The sequence below is a fragment of the Clarias gariepinus genome, chromosome 13, assembly GCF_024256425.1.
Source record: "Clarias gariepinus isolate MV-2021 ecotype Netherlands chromosome 13, CGAR_prim_01v2, whole genome shotgun sequence".
Taxonomy (NCBI): Eukaryota; Metazoa; Chordata; class Actinopteri; order Siluriformes; family Clariidae; genus Clarias; species Clarias gariepinus.
The window spans coordinates 32,026,763-32,040,506 of record NC_071112.1 but is presented as its reverse complement, the minus strand read 5'-3'; the positions used below and the strand labels follow the sequence as shown (position 1 = coordinate 32,040,506).

At 46.4% G+C, this 13,744-nt stretch overlaps 16 non-coding genes across 16 annotated transcripts; all 16 read left to right on the top strand.

Moving 5' to 3' along the window:
* Window positions 1-4,074: 4,074 nt before the first annotated feature.
* On the top strand, window positions 4,075-4,146 carry trnah-gug (transfer RNA histidin (anticodon GUG)). The gene has a single exon. It is a non-coding gene; the product is annotated as a tRNA-His (tRNA).
* A 96-nt stretch (window positions 4,147-4,242) lies between these two features.
* trnar-acg (transfer RNA arginine (anticodon ACG)) lies at window positions 4,243-4,315 on the top strand. Its single transcript has one exon. It is a non-coding gene; the product is annotated as a tRNA-Arg (tRNA).
* Window positions 4,316-4,727: 412 nt separating this feature from the next.
* On the top strand, window positions 4,728-4,799 carry trnae-uuc (transfer RNA glutamic acid (anticodon UUC)). The gene has a single exon. It is a non-coding gene; the product is annotated as a tRNA-Glu (tRNA).
* Window positions 4,800-5,846: 1,047 nt separating this feature from the next.
* On the top strand, window positions 5,847-5,919 carry trnar-acg (transfer RNA arginine (anticodon ACG)). The gene has a single exon. It is a non-coding gene; the product is annotated as a tRNA-Arg (tRNA).
* A 360-nt stretch (window positions 5,920-6,279) lies between these two features.
* Window positions 6,280-6,351, top strand: trnah-gug (transfer RNA histidin (anticodon GUG)). The gene has a single exon. It is a non-coding gene; the product is annotated as a tRNA-His (tRNA).
* Window positions 6,352-6,466: 115 nt separating this feature from the next.
* On the top strand, window positions 6,467-6,538 carry trnae-uuc (transfer RNA glutamic acid (anticodon UUC)). Its single transcript has one exon. It is a non-coding gene; the product is annotated as a tRNA-Glu (tRNA).
* Window positions 6,539-7,584: 1,046 nt separating this feature from the next.
* Window positions 7,585-7,657, top strand: trnar-acg (transfer RNA arginine (anticodon ACG)). The gene has a single exon. It is a non-coding gene; the product is annotated as a tRNA-Arg (tRNA).
* Window positions 7,658-8,068: 411 nt separating this feature from the next.
* Window positions 8,069-8,140, top strand: trnae-uuc (transfer RNA glutamic acid (anticodon UUC)). Its single transcript has one exon. It is a non-coding gene; the product is annotated as a tRNA-Glu (tRNA).
* An 879-nt stretch (window positions 8,141-9,019) lies between these two features.
* Window positions 9,020-9,091, top strand: trnah-gug (transfer RNA histidin (anticodon GUG)). Its single transcript has one exon. It is a non-coding gene; the product is annotated as a tRNA-His (tRNA).
* A 96-nt stretch (window positions 9,092-9,187) lies between these two features.
* Window positions 9,188-9,260, top strand: trnar-acg (transfer RNA arginine (anticodon ACG)). The gene has a single exon. It is a non-coding gene; the product is annotated as a tRNA-Arg (tRNA).
* A 412-nt stretch (window positions 9,261-9,672) lies between these two features.
* trnae-uuc (transfer RNA glutamic acid (anticodon UUC)) lies at window positions 9,673-9,744 on the top strand. The gene has a single exon. It is a non-coding gene; the product is annotated as a tRNA-Glu (tRNA).
* Window positions 9,745-10,623: 879 nt separating this feature from the next.
* trnah-gug (transfer RNA histidin (anticodon GUG)) lies at window positions 10,624-10,695 on the top strand. The gene has a single exon. It is a non-coding gene; the product is annotated as a tRNA-His (tRNA).
* A 96-nt stretch (window positions 10,696-10,791) lies between these two features.
* On the top strand, window positions 10,792-10,864 carry trnar-acg (transfer RNA arginine (anticodon ACG)). The gene has a single exon. It is a non-coding gene; the product is annotated as a tRNA-Arg (tRNA).
* Window positions 10,865-11,275: 411 nt separating this feature from the next.
* On the top strand, window positions 11,276-11,347 carry trnae-uuc (transfer RNA glutamic acid (anticodon UUC)). The gene has a single exon. It is a non-coding gene; the product is annotated as a tRNA-Glu (tRNA).
* Window positions 11,348-12,373: 1,026 nt separating this feature from the next.
* Window positions 12,374-12,446, top strand: trnar-acg (transfer RNA arginine (anticodon ACG)). The gene has a single exon. It is a non-coding gene; the product is annotated as a tRNA-Arg (tRNA).
* A 411-nt stretch (window positions 12,447-12,857) lies between these two features.
* On the top strand, window positions 12,858-12,929 carry trnae-uuc (transfer RNA glutamic acid (anticodon UUC)). The gene has a single exon. It is a non-coding gene; the product is annotated as a tRNA-Glu (tRNA).
* The last annotated feature ends 815 nt before the right edge of the window (window positions 12,930-13,744 follow it).

Here is a 13,744-nt window from a genome sequence, read left to right as displayed (position 1 = left end):
AAAGTAGCCTGTAGACATGATTACAATCTTTGTATATAATGGAATTGTTTAATTTCACCGTCATTTTAAGACCTTTAAAGATTTTGATTGACCTCAGTCAGCACCGACCGAGGATTTCACAGCCGTGCTAGCAAGAACTGCTAAAACTAAGCGATGTGTCTGTTTTTCATCCTTCTTGTAAGCTTCTTGCTAAAATAGCAAATATTTTTTTATCTTTTTTGACATGTTTGGTTATTATCTAAGACAGCGGTTCCCAAACTGGGGTGCGCGCACCCCTAGGGGTGCGCAGTCTGACCACCAGGGGTGCGCGAGAGAATATTTGTAATGGCGGGGAAAAAATATTTTATCTTTTTTTGGGCGAAACTTAACATGTCATATTTTTGAGAGAAAAGAAATTCACTGAGAGAAAGAAAAAAATCGCATTACAAATTGTAATTTACAACCTATGCAATTTACAACCTATGCATTACTCATCTCGCGGTTTCACGTCTGCGTCACATTTTCACATTTCATATCAGGCACTAAGTGATAATCCGTAATTGTTTTTGCTTACTAAATTCATCAAAATGGACACCTGGTTAAAAACTGGCACTTTAAAGAAGTCAAGTGACAGTAGGGATGAACCATCTACATCGGCCTCTTCTATGGAGATGTGCAGCGGCCTTGAATATATGGATTCGGAGGATAACAAACGAGGTGAAGAGGCGCAGGCGGGAGCAGAGAAATCCAGTAGAGATGTACTGATGAAAAGAATTAAGCCTATGCTAGAAAGTGAGAAAATGTCACAATCAGAATTACTTTATTGATCCCCGTGGGGAAATTCTCTTTCATTACAGAACAAACTCCTGATGAAAATAAAGATTTAAGAAGACATATATAGATGGTAGAGAAGATTTAAATAAAAATAAAACAATAAAGTAATTAAAATATAAATATATACAAATAAAAATAGAATAATATAAACATAAAAATAATTAAAAAATAGTCAAATAACCAATAAAAGTAAAACCTATAGCAGCAATTATATGGACATTAAATTATATTGACATTGTTATTACCAACAGACGTCAAGTAAGAAACGCAAATATATTTACATTGGTTTCGGGTTTACATGGATTGGAGATGCAGAAAATCCAAATCCGCAATGTGTAGTCTGCGGTGAGGTTTTAGCTAATAGCAGTCTTAAGCCCTCATATATGGTTCGGCACTTACAAACAAGACACAGCAATTTACAAGACATGCCTGCAAGTTTTTTTCAAAGAAAATTGGAGGAACTGCAGAAGAAGAAAAAAATTATCCACTCCCATTCTGGCTTAGGGGCTTCCAAAAATGCTCAGAGGGCGTTATATCTGGCGAGTTACCGCATAGCTAAAAGAGGTATGCCCCACACAGTTGGAGAAAATCTTTGTTTACCCGTTGCCAAAGATATAGTAAACTGTATGCTCAGAGAGAAAGCTGCAAAGACACTGGACAAAATACCTATCTCTGACAATACTGTGGCTCGTCGCATTGATTCAATATCTGCCGACATCCTCAACCAGCTAATAAGCAGAATAAAAAACAGCAAATTCTTCTCACTGCAAATGGATGAGTCTACCGATGTAGCAAATCTGTCTAATCTTCTGGTCTTTGTCCGTTATTTATTTGAGAACACAGTTCATGAAGATTTTTTGTTTTGCCGTCCCCTTGCCACTCGTTCAATCGGGGAAGATATTTTTAATTTGATGAATAGCTTTTTCAGAATAAACGAAATTGACTGGGCGCGCTGCGTTAGAATTTGTACAGACGGGGCGAAATCAATGACGGGAAGGAGCAGTAGCTTTCATCCGAAAAGTTGCACCATCGGTTTCCTGGGTACACTGCAGGAAACCGATGGTTTCCTGCAGTGAAGCTCTAGCGACGAAAAACATGCCAGATGAACTTTTGTCTGTACTTAATGACGTTGTGAAAATCGTCAACTTCATTAAAAGTCATCCACTAAATTCACGTATTTTACGAACAATATGCAACGAAATGGGCAGCGAGCACGAAACTCTTCTGCTACACACAGAAGTGCGCTGGTTATTGCGTGGAAAGGTCTTGTCAAGAATTTTTGAGCTCCGATGTGAAGTGCAGGAACCCATTTCACCTGTCTTCATTCTTGAAAGATGAGATCTGGCTTCAGAAGCTGGCGTATTTGGCAGACATATTTTCTACTCTTAATGAACTTAATTTAAGTCTGCAGGGCCTTAGTACTACCGTTTTTAACACCCAGGACAAAGTTGAAGCACTTATTGAAAAGCTAGTCTTCTGGGCTAACTGGATAAATGGAAACTCAACCGAGTGCTTTCCACTGTTGTCTGAATTTTTGCAATCCCAGGAAGCTGCACTAAACATCTTAACCAGCTCAGCCAAAATCTTAGGACTTACTTCCCCCTATGGACCAATCTAAGATATGGATTCGGAATCCTTTTGATGTCACTCCTCCAATCCCACATCTCTCATTTCAAGAGCAAGAACAATTACTGGAGTTATCATCTGATGGGAGACACAACATACTTTTTAAAAATAAGTCACTCATGGATTTCTGGGCTTCAGCAGTGGTGGAGTATCCAGGATTGTCAAAACAGGCATTGAAAGTGTTGATGCCCTTTGCAACCACATACTTATGTGAGGCAGGCTTTTCTGCACTGACATTGTTGAAAACCAAACATTGACAAAGACTAGATGCTGAGAATGACTTGAGGGTAAAACTGTCATCCATTGAACCAAATTTTGATGATCTGTGTGCAAAAATGCAGGCCCATCCATCTCACTAAAAAGTTAGGAAGCAATGTTTTTATTCAAAACTGAAATGTTGATATTTTCTAATATATAGAAAATATGTGTATTTAGATACTGTAGTTAGAAAAGGTAGAGTTTAATCGAAGGGGTGCTTGAACTGTGTCAAATATTAGAAAGGGGTGCACACAGCAAAAAGTTTGGGAACCACTGATCTAAGGACACGGTTTTTACAAGTAGGATAGACTTTAGGAGCCATTTATTCATGCAACAGTTTTTTTTTTTTTTGTTGATTGTTTTTTTTTTCTTGTATTGATTTGAAGGTTGTAACAGAATTTTACACTGCCTAGCCAAAAGTTGGCTTTGTGTTTAACTAAGCAAATGGATAAGAGACCTCCATTGGTAAAGCAGTGACTAGTATGTTTCATCTGGCTGCAAATGATTTAACCCTAAATGAGTCAGTGAGTAGATTGTCATTTCTTAAAAATTATCTTGTAGTTGTGGCAAAGACCGACCTGTCGGTCCCAAAGAGAGTATGGTGGGCTTTCTCAGGCCGGGTGGTACGCTGGTGTGCCTTTCCTGAGAACTGAAGCATTTATCAGGCTACATTGGGTCTGCGTTCCTGCCGATTTTCCCACACAGCGACCTGCCGCTCCCAAAGAGGAGCTGTTCTCGGGCAAATGCTCAAAGCTAAAAAAATGTTCAGCAAACCTCTTAGTTAGCAACAGACAGACGGCCAGCGTGTGACAAATTCCCTAACAGAATCTGAAAATGCTTTCCGTAACCGTTGCCATTAGTACGATTCATTGGCCAGATAGCGATGTGAAGATAATTCAAACAACTTTGTATTGTTTAGTAAAGGTTGTATTGAAGTGTGTTCGTCAGTCGAGACGACCTCATCTGTGCCTTTTTCGTTCCCTCTGTGTGTGTGGAAAGTGAATTCCAGAGTGGATTTTCACTTCAATTCTTTCTATTATTTTTCCTCCTTAATGAGGCAAACCAAGAAGACATATTAAAGAAATCAATTAGCTCATCTTATCAGTAAAGAGAATTAATGGACTGTAATATTTGAGTCATCTGTCCCACAAAGGGCGAAGCATGTTGCAAGACCTTGTGCGAATTTTGGTGGACATTTGCATGTAATTAGAACCATTGCCTAGTTGTGAGTGTTGCAAATGCATTGAAGACTACATGGAAAATAAAGTTTCCCCAGTGCACGCGGGCGAAGCGATTTGCCAGTACTTCCCACGGTACATCCAGCAGCGTCTGACTTCCAGCTGGAAGGACGGCGTAGCTTTACCGGAAGTCTGGCGCGCCGTGATCGTATAGTGGTTAGTACTCTGCGTTGTGGCCGCAGCAACCCCGGTTCGAATCCGGGTCACGGCAGTTGGTTTTGCAACTATCGCCTCACTGCAAGGCCTTTCCTCCTGGCCCGTGTTGGCTGAGAAATGACACATGTATGTAGAACGTCACTCCTCCCGTGGGCCAGTGGCGCAATGGATAACGCGTCTGACTACGGATCAGAAGATTCTAGGTTCGACTCCTGGCTGGCTCGGTTTTGCTTTTACCCCGGTCCAAAGTTGTGCTCGTGCGACCCACTCCAGCAGCTGCATTTCCGCTGGGGTATGGGCTCCCTTAATCCCCGAAACGCAGGGAATCCTCATGCTATGGTGCTTATTGTGCTGGCTTGCTACAAAAGACCAAGGATCTCATTTCACCACAGCCAGAGGTGTGCCAGCAGCACAACACAACACAACACGGATCCAAAGAGTCTATGTGTGGCTTGAAGCTCGCGTGGCTCTCTTTGATCCCGTGCAATGTTCTTGTCAATACCACTTGTTGACCACAACAGAGCTCAGATTCTTACCAGCGCGACTCAAAACTTTGGCAGCTGCTCACCTGGAAAATTCCTGTGGTCTGCCCAAGGGACGCAACCCTCCCAGGGTGGCGTTTTCCTTCCCCGGTTGTCCCATATGGTCTAGCGGTCAGGATTCCTGGTTTTCACCCAGGCGGCCCGGGTTCAACTCCCGGTATGGGAATGTTGCTTTGTCGTCTCTCCCCATCTAAAATTAACCTGGCTTTTGCGGCTCATTCATGTGCCAAATTCCCCTTCAGGCAGAACCAGGTAGGCGACTGCCATGGTGGGCTTCCTCAGGCCGGGTGGTTTGCTGGTGTGCCTTTCCTGGAGAACTGAAGCATTTATCAGGCTATATTGGGTCTGCGTTCCTGCCGATTTTCCCACACAGCGACCTGCCGGTCCCAAAGAGGAGCTGTTCTCGGGCAAATGCTCAAAGCTAAAAAAATGTTCAGCAAACCTCTTAGTTAGCAACAGACAGACGGCCAGCGTGTGACAAATTCCCTAACAGAATCTGAAAATGCTTTCCGTAACCGTTGCCATTAGTACGATTCATTGGCCAGATAGCGATGTGAAGATAATTCAAACAACTTTGTATTGTTTAGTAAAGGTTGTATTGAAGTGTGTTCGTCAGTCGAGACAACCTCATCTGTGCCTTTTTCGTTCCCTCTGTGTGTGTGGAAAGTGAATTCCAGAGTGGATTTTCACTTCAATTCTTTCCATTATTTTTCCTCCTTAATGAGGCAAACCAAGAAGACATATTAAAGAAATCAATTAGCTCATCTTATCAGTAAAGAGAATTAATGGACTGTAATATTTGAGTCATCTGTCCCACAAAGGACGAAGCATGTTGCAAGACCTTGTGCGAATTTTGGTGGACGTTTGCATGTAATTAGAACCATTGCCTAGTTGTGAGTGTTGCAAATGCATTGAAGACTACATGGAAAATGAAGTTTCCCCAGTGCACGCGGGCGAAGCGATTTGCCAGTACTTCCCACGGTACATCCAGCAGCGTCTGACTTCCAGCTGGAAGGACGGCGTAGCTTTACCGGAAGTCTGGCGCGCCGTGATCGTATAGTGGTTAGTACTCTGCGTTGTGGCCGCAGCAACCCCGTTTCGAATCCGGGTCACGGCAGTTGGTTTTGCGACTATCGCCTCACTGCAAGGCCTTTCCTCCTGGCCCGTGTTGGCTGAGAAATGACACATGTATGTAGAACATCACTCCTCCCGTGGGCCAGTGGCGCAATGGATAACGCGTCTGACTACGGATCAGAAGATTCTAGGTTCGACTCCTGGCTGGCTCGGTTTGCTTTTACCCCGGTCCAAAGTTGTGCTCGTGCGACCCACTCCAGCAGCTGCATTTCCGCTGGGGTATGGGCTCCCTTAATCCCCGAAAAGCAGGGAATCCTCATGCTATGGTGCTTATTGTGCTGGCTTGCTACAAAAGACCAAGGATCTCATTTCACCACAGCTAGAGGTGTGCCAGCAGCACAACACAACACAACACAGATCCAAAGAGTCTATGTGTGGCTTGAAGCTCGCGTGGCTCTCTTTGATCCTGTGCAATGTTCTTGTCAATACCACTTGTTGACCACAACAGAGCTCAGATTCTTACCAGCGCGACTCAAAACTTTGGCAGCTGCTCACCTGGAAAATTCCTGTGCGCCGTGATCGTATAGTGGTTAGTACTCTGCGTTGTGGCCGCAGCAACCCCGGTTCGAATCCGGGTCACGGCAGTTGGTTTTGCGACTATCGCCTCACTGCAAGGCCAGCAGCTGCTCACCTGGAAAATTCCTGTGGTCTGCCCAAGGGACGCAACCCTCCCAGGGTGGCGTTTTCCTTCCCCGGTCGTCCCATATGGTCTAGCGGTCAGGATTCCTGGTTTTCACCCAGGCGGCCCGGGTTCGACTCCCGGTATGGGAATGTTGCTTTGTCATCTCTCCCCATCTAAAATTAACCTGGCTTTTGCGGCTCATTCATGTGCCAAATTCCCCTTCAGGCAGAACCAGGTAGGCGACTGCCATGATGGGCTTCCTCAGGCCGGGTTTTTGGCTGGTGTGCCTTTCCTGGAGAACTGAAGCATTTATCAGGCTATATTGGGTCTGCGTTCCTGCCGATATTCCCACACAGCGACCTGCCGCTCCCAAAGAGGAGCTGTTCTCGGGCAAATGCTCAAAGCTAAAAAAATGTTCAGCAAACCTCTTAGTTAGCAACAGACAGACGGCCAGCGTGTGACAAATTCCCTAACAGAATCTGAAAATGCTTTCCGTAACCGTTGCCATTAGTACGATTCATTGGCCAGATAGCGATGTGAAGATAATTCAAACAACTTTGTATTGTTTAGTAAAGGTTGTATTGAAGTGTGTTCGTCAGTCGAGACGACCTCATCTGTGCCTTTTTCGTTCCCTCTGTGTGTGTGGAAAGTGAATTCCAGAGTGGATTTTCACTTCAATTCTTTCCATTATTTTTCCTCCTTAATGAGGCAAACCAAGAAGACATATTAAAGAAATCAATAAGCTCATCTTATCAGTAAAAAGAGTTAATGGACTGTAATATTTGAGTCATCTGTCCCACAAAGGACGAAGCATGTTGCAAGACCTTGTGCGAATTTTGGTGGACGTTTGCATTAATTAGAACCATTGCCTAGTTGTGAGTGTTGCAAATGCATTGAAGACTACATGGAAAATGAAGTTTCCCCAGTGCACGCGGGCGAAGCGATTTGCCAGTACTTCCCACGGTACATCCAGCAGCGTCTGACTTCCAGCTGGAAGGACGGCGTAGCTTTACCGGAAGTCTGGCGCGCCGTGATCATATAGTGGTTAGTACTCTGCGTTGTGGCCGCAGCAACCCCGGTTCGAATCCGGGTCACGGCAGTTGGTTTTGCGACTATCGCCTCACTGCAAGGCCTTTCCTCCTGGCCCGTGTTGGCTGAGAAATGACACATGTATGTAGAACGTCACTCCTCCCGTGGGCCAGTGGCGCAATGGATAACGCGTCTGACTACGGATCAGAAGATTCTAGGTTCGACTCCTGGCTGGCTCGGTTTGCTTTTACCCCGGTCCAAAGTTGTGCTCGTGCGACCCACTCCAGCAGCTGCATTTCCGCTGGGGTATGGGCTCCCTTAATCCCCGAAAAGCAGGGAATCCTCATGCTATGGTGCTTATTGTGCTGGCTTGCTACAAAAGACCAAGGATCTCATTTCACCACAGCTAGAGGTGTGCCAGCAGCACAACACAACACAACACGGATCCAAAGAGTCTATGTGTGGCTTGAAGCTCGCGTGGCTCTCTTTGATCCCGTGCAATGTTCTTGTCAATACCACTTGTTGACCACAACAGAGCTCAGATTCTTACCAGCGCGACTCAAAACTTTGGCAGCTGCTCACCTGGAAAATTCCTGTGGTCTGCCCAAGGGACGCAACCCTCCCAGGGTGGCGTTTTCCTTCCCCGGTCGTCCCATATGGTCTAGCGGTCAGGATTCCTGGTTTTCACCCAGGCGGCCCGGGTTCGACTCCCGGTATGGGAATGTTGCTTTGTCGTCTCTCCCCATCTAAAATTAACCTTGCTTTTGCGGCTCATTCATGTGCCAAATTCCCCTTCAGGCAGAACCAGGTAGGCGACTGCCATGGTGTGCTTCCTCAGGCCGGGTGGTTTGCTGGTGTGCCTTTCCCGGAGAACTGAAGCATTTATCAGGCTATATTGGGTCTCCGTTCCTGCCGATTTTCCCACACAGAGACCTGCCGCTCCCAAAGAGGAGCTGTTCTCGGGCAAATGCTCAAAGCTAAAAAAATGTTCAGCAAACCTCTTAGTTAGCAACAGACAGACGGCCAGCGTGTGACAAATTCCCTAACAGAATCTGAAAATGCTTTCCGTAACCGTTGCCATTAGTACGATTCATTGGCCAGATAGCGATGTGAAGATAATTCAAACAACTTTGTATTGTTTAGTAAAGGTTGTATTGAAGTGTGTTCGTCAGTCGAGACGACCTCATCTGTGCCTTTTTCGTTCCCTCTGTGTGTGTGGAAAGTGAATTCCAGAGTGGATTTTCACTCCAATTCTTTCCATTATTTTTCCTCCTTAATGAGGCAAACCAAGAAGACATATTAAAGAAATCAATTAGCTCATCTTATCAGTAAAGAGAATTAATGGACTGTAATATTTGAGTCATCTGTCCCACAAAGGACGAAGCATGTTGCAAGACCTTGTGCGAATTTTGGTGGACGTTTGCATGTAATTAGAACCATTGCCTAGTTGTGAGTGTTGCAAATGCATTGAAGACTACATGGAAAATGAAGTTTCCCCAGTGCACGCGGGCGAAGCGATTTGCCAGTACTTCCCACGGTACATCCAGCAGCGTCTGACTTCCAGCTGGAAGGACGGCGTAGCTTTACCGGAAGTCTGGCGCGCCGTGATCGTATAGTGGTTAGTACTCTGCGTTGTGGCCGCAGCAACCCCGGTTCGAATCCGGGTCACGGCAGTTGGTTTTGCAACTATCGCCTCACTGCAAGGCCTTTCCTCCTGGCCCGTGTTGGCTGAGAAATGACACATGTATGTAGAACGTCACTCCTCCCGTGGGCCAGTGGCGCAATGGATAACGCGTCTGACTACGGATCAGAAGATTCTAGGTTCGACTCCTGGCTGGCTCGGTTTTGCTTTTACCCCGGTCCAAAGTTGTGCTCGTGCGACCCACTCCAGCAGCTGCATTTCCGCTGGGGTATGAGCTCCCTTAATCCCCGAAAAGCAGGGAATCCTCATGCTATGGTGCTTATTGTGCTGGCTTGCTACAAAAGACCAAGGATCTCATTTCACCACAGCTAGAGGTGTGCCAGCAGCACAACACAACACAACACGGATCCAAAGAGTCTATGTGTGGCTTGAAGCTCGCGTGGCTCTCTTTGATCCCGTGCAATGTTCTTGTCAATACCACTTGTTGACCACAACAGAGCTCAGATTCTTACCAGCGCGACTCAAAACTTTGGCAGCTGCTCACCTGGAAAATTCCTGTGGTCTGCCCAAGGGACGCAACCCTCCCAGGGTGGCGTTTTCCTTCCCCGGTCGTCCCATATGGTCTAGCGGTCAGGATTCCTGGTTTTCATCCAGGCGGCCCGGGTTCGACTCCCGGTATGGGAATGTTGCTTTGTCGTCTCTCCCCATCTAAAATTAACCTGGCTTTTGCGGCTCATTCATGTGCCAAATTCCCCTTCAGGCAGAACCAGGTAGGCGACTGCCATGGTGGGCTTCCTCAGGCCGGGTGGTTTGCTGGTGTGCCTTTCCTGGAGAACTGAAGCATTTATCAGGCTATATTGGGTCTGCGTTCCTGCCGATTTTCCCACACAGCGACCTGCCGGTCCCAAAGAGGAGCTGTTCTCGGGCAAATGCTCAAAGCTAAAAAAATGTTCAGCAAACCTCTTAGTTAGCAACAGACAGACGGCCAGCGTGTGACAAATTCCCTAACAGAATCTGAAAATGCTTTCCGTAACCGTTGCCATTAGTACGATTCATTGGCCAGATAGCGATGTGAAGATAATTCAAACAACTTTGTATTGTTTAGTAAAGGTTGTATTGAAGTGTGTTCGTCAGTCGAGATGACCTCATCTGTGCCTTTTTCGTTCCCTCTGTGTGTGTGGAAAGTGAATTCCAGAGTGGATTTTCACTTCATTCCTTTCCATTATTTTTCCTCCTTAATGAGGCAAACCAAGAAGACATATTAAAGAAATCAATTAGCTCATCTTATCAGTAAAGAGAATTAATGGACTGTAATATTTGAGTCATCTGTCCCACAAAGGACGAAGCATGTTGCAAGACCTTGTGCGAATTTTGGTGGACGTTTGCATGTAATTAGAACCATTGCCTAGTTGTGAGTGTTGCAAATGCATTGAAGACTACATGGAAAATAAAGTTTCCCCAGTGCACGCGGGCGAAGCGATTTGCCAGTACTTCCCACGGTACATCCAGCAGCGTCTGACTTCCAGCTGGAAGGACGGCGTAGCTTTACCGGAAGTCTGGCGCGCCGTGATCGTATAGTGGTTAGTACTCTGCGTTGTGGCCGCAGCAACCCCGGTTCGAATCCGGGTCACGGCAGTTGGTTTTGCGACTATCGCCTCACTGCAAGGCCTTTCCTCCTGGCCCGTGTTGGCTGAGAAATGACACATGTATGTAGAACGTCACTCCTCCCGTGGGCCAGTGGCGCAATGGATAATGCGTCTGACTACGGATCAGAAGATTCTAGGTTCGACTCCTGGCTGGCTCGGTTTGCTTTTACCCCGGTCCAAAGTTGTGCTCGTGCGACCCACTCCAGCAGCTGCATTTCCGCTGGGGTATGGGCTCCCTTAATCCCCGAAAAGCAGGGAATCCTCATGCTATGGTGCTTATTGTGCTGGCTTGCTACAAAAGACCAAGGATCTCATTTCACCACAGCTAGAGGTGTGCCAGCAGCACAACACAACACAACACGGATCCAAAGAGTCTATGTGTGGCTTGAAGCTCGCGTGGCTCTCTTTGATCCCGTGCAATGTTCTTGTCAATACCACTTGTTGACCACAACAGAGCTCAGATTCTTACCAGCGCGACTCAAAACTTTGGCAGCTGCTCACCTGGAAAATTCCTGTGGTCTGCCCAAGGGACGCAACCCTCCCAGGGTGGCGTTTTCCTTCCCCGGTCGTCCCATATGGTCTAGCGGTCAGGATTCCTGGTTTTCACCCAGGCGGCCCGGGTTCGACTCCCGGTATGGGAATGTTGCTTTGTCATCTCTCCCCATCTAAAATTAACCTGGCTTTTGCGGCTCATTCATGTGCCAAATTCCCCTTCAGGCAGAACCAGGTAGGCGACTGCCATGATGGGCTTCCTCAGGCCGGGTTTTTGGCTGGTGTGCCTTTCCCTGAGAACTGAAGCATTTATCAGGCTATATTGGGTCTGCGTTCCTGCCGATATTCCCAAAGAGGAGCTGTTCTCGGGCAAATGCTCAAAGCTAAAAAAATGTTCAGCAAACCTCTTAGTTAGCAACAGACAGACGGCCAGCGTGTGACAAATTCCCTAACAGAATCTGAAATTGCTTTCCGTAACCGTTGCCATTAGTACGATTCATTGGCCAGATAGCGATGTGAAGATAATTCAAACAACTTTGTATTGTTTAGTAAAGGTTGTATTGAAGTGTGTTCGTCAGTCGAGACGACCTCATCTGTGCCTTTTTCGTTCCCTCTGTGTGTGTGGAAAGTGAATTCCAGAGTGGATTTTCACTTCAATTCTTTCCATTATTTTTCCTCCTTAATGAGGCAAACCAAGAAGACATATTGAAGAAATCAATTAGCTCATCTTATCAGTAAAGAGAATTAATGGACTGTAATATTTGAGTCATCTGTCCCACAAAGGACGAAGCATGTTGCAAGACCTTGTGCGAATTTTGGTGGACGTTTGCATGTAATTAGAACCATTGCCTAGTTGTGAGTGTTGCAAATGCATTGAAGACTACATGGAAAATGAAGTTTCCCCAGTGCACGCGGGCGAAGCGATTTGCCAGTACTTCCCACGGTACATCTAGCGGCGTCTGACTTCCAGCTGGAAGGACGGCGTAGCTTCACCGGTAGTCTGGCGTGCCGTGATCGTATAGTGGTTAGTACTCTGCGTTGTGGCCGCAGCAACCCCGGTTTGAGTCTGGGTCACGGCAGTTGGTTTTGCAACTATCGCCTCACTGCAAGGCCTTTCCTCCTGGCCTGTGTTGGCTGAGAAATGACACATGTATGTAGAATGTCACTCCTCCCGTGGGCCAGTGGCGCAATGGATAACGCGTCTGACTACGGATCAGAAGATTCTAGGTTCGACTCCTGGCTGGCTCGGTTTGCTTTTACCCCGGTCCAAAGTTGTGCTCGTGCGACCCACTCCAGCAGCTGCATTTCCGCTGGGGTATGGGCTCCCTTAATCCCCGAAAAGCAGGGAATCCTCATGCTATGGTGCTTATTGTGCTGGCTTGCTACAAAAGACCAAGGATCTCATTTCACCACAGCTAGAGGTGTGCCAGCAGCACAACACAACACAACACGGATCCAAAGAGTCTATGTGTGGCTTGAAGCTCGCGTGGCTCTCTTTGATCCCGTGCAATGTTCTTGTCAATACCACTTGTTGACCACAACAGAGCTCAGATTCTTACCAGCGCGACTCAAAACTTTGGCAGCTGCTCACCTGGAAAATTCCTGTGGTCTGCCCAAGGGACGCAACCCTCCCAGGGTGGCGTTTTCCTTCCCCGGTCGTCCCATTTGGTCTAGCGGTCAGGATTCCTGGTTTTCACCCAGGCGGCCCGGGTTCGACTCCCGGTATGGGAATGTTGCTTTGTCGTCTCTCCCCATCTAAAATTAACCTGGCTTTTGCGGCTCATTCATGTGCCAAATTCCCCTTCAGGCAGAACCAGGTAGGCGACTGCCATGATGGGCTTCCTCAGGCCGGGTTTTTGGCTGGTGTGCCTTTCCTGGAGAACTGAAGCATTTATCAGGCTATATTGGGTCTGCGTTCCTGCCGATATTCCCACACAGCGACCTGCCGCTCCCAAAGAGGAGCTGTTCTCGGGCAAATGCTCAAAGCTAAAAAAATGTTCAACAAACCTCTTAGTTAGCAACAGACAGACGGCCAGCGTGTGACAAATTCCCTAACAGAATCTGAAAATGCTTTCCGTAACCGTTGCCATTAGTACGATTCATTGGCCAGATAGCGATGTGAAGATAATTCAAACAACTTTGTATTGTTTAGTAAAGGTTGTATTGAAGTGTGTTCGTCAGTCGAGACGACCTCATCTGTGCCTTTTTCGTTCCCTCTGTGTGTGTGGAAAGTGAATTCCAGAGTGGATTTTCACTTCAATTCTTTCCATTATTTTTCCTCCTTAATGAGGCAAACCAAGAAGACATATTAAAGAAATCAATTAGCTCATCTTATCAGTAAAGAGAATTAATGGACTGTAATATTTGAGTCATCTGTCCCACAAAGGACGAAGCATGTTGCAAGACCTTGTGCGAATTTTGGTGGACGTTTGCATTAATTAGAACCATTGCCTAGTTGTGAGTGTTGCAAATGCATTGAAGACTACATGGAAAATGAAGTTTCCCCAGTGCACGCGGGCGAAGCGATTTGCCAGTACTTCCCACGG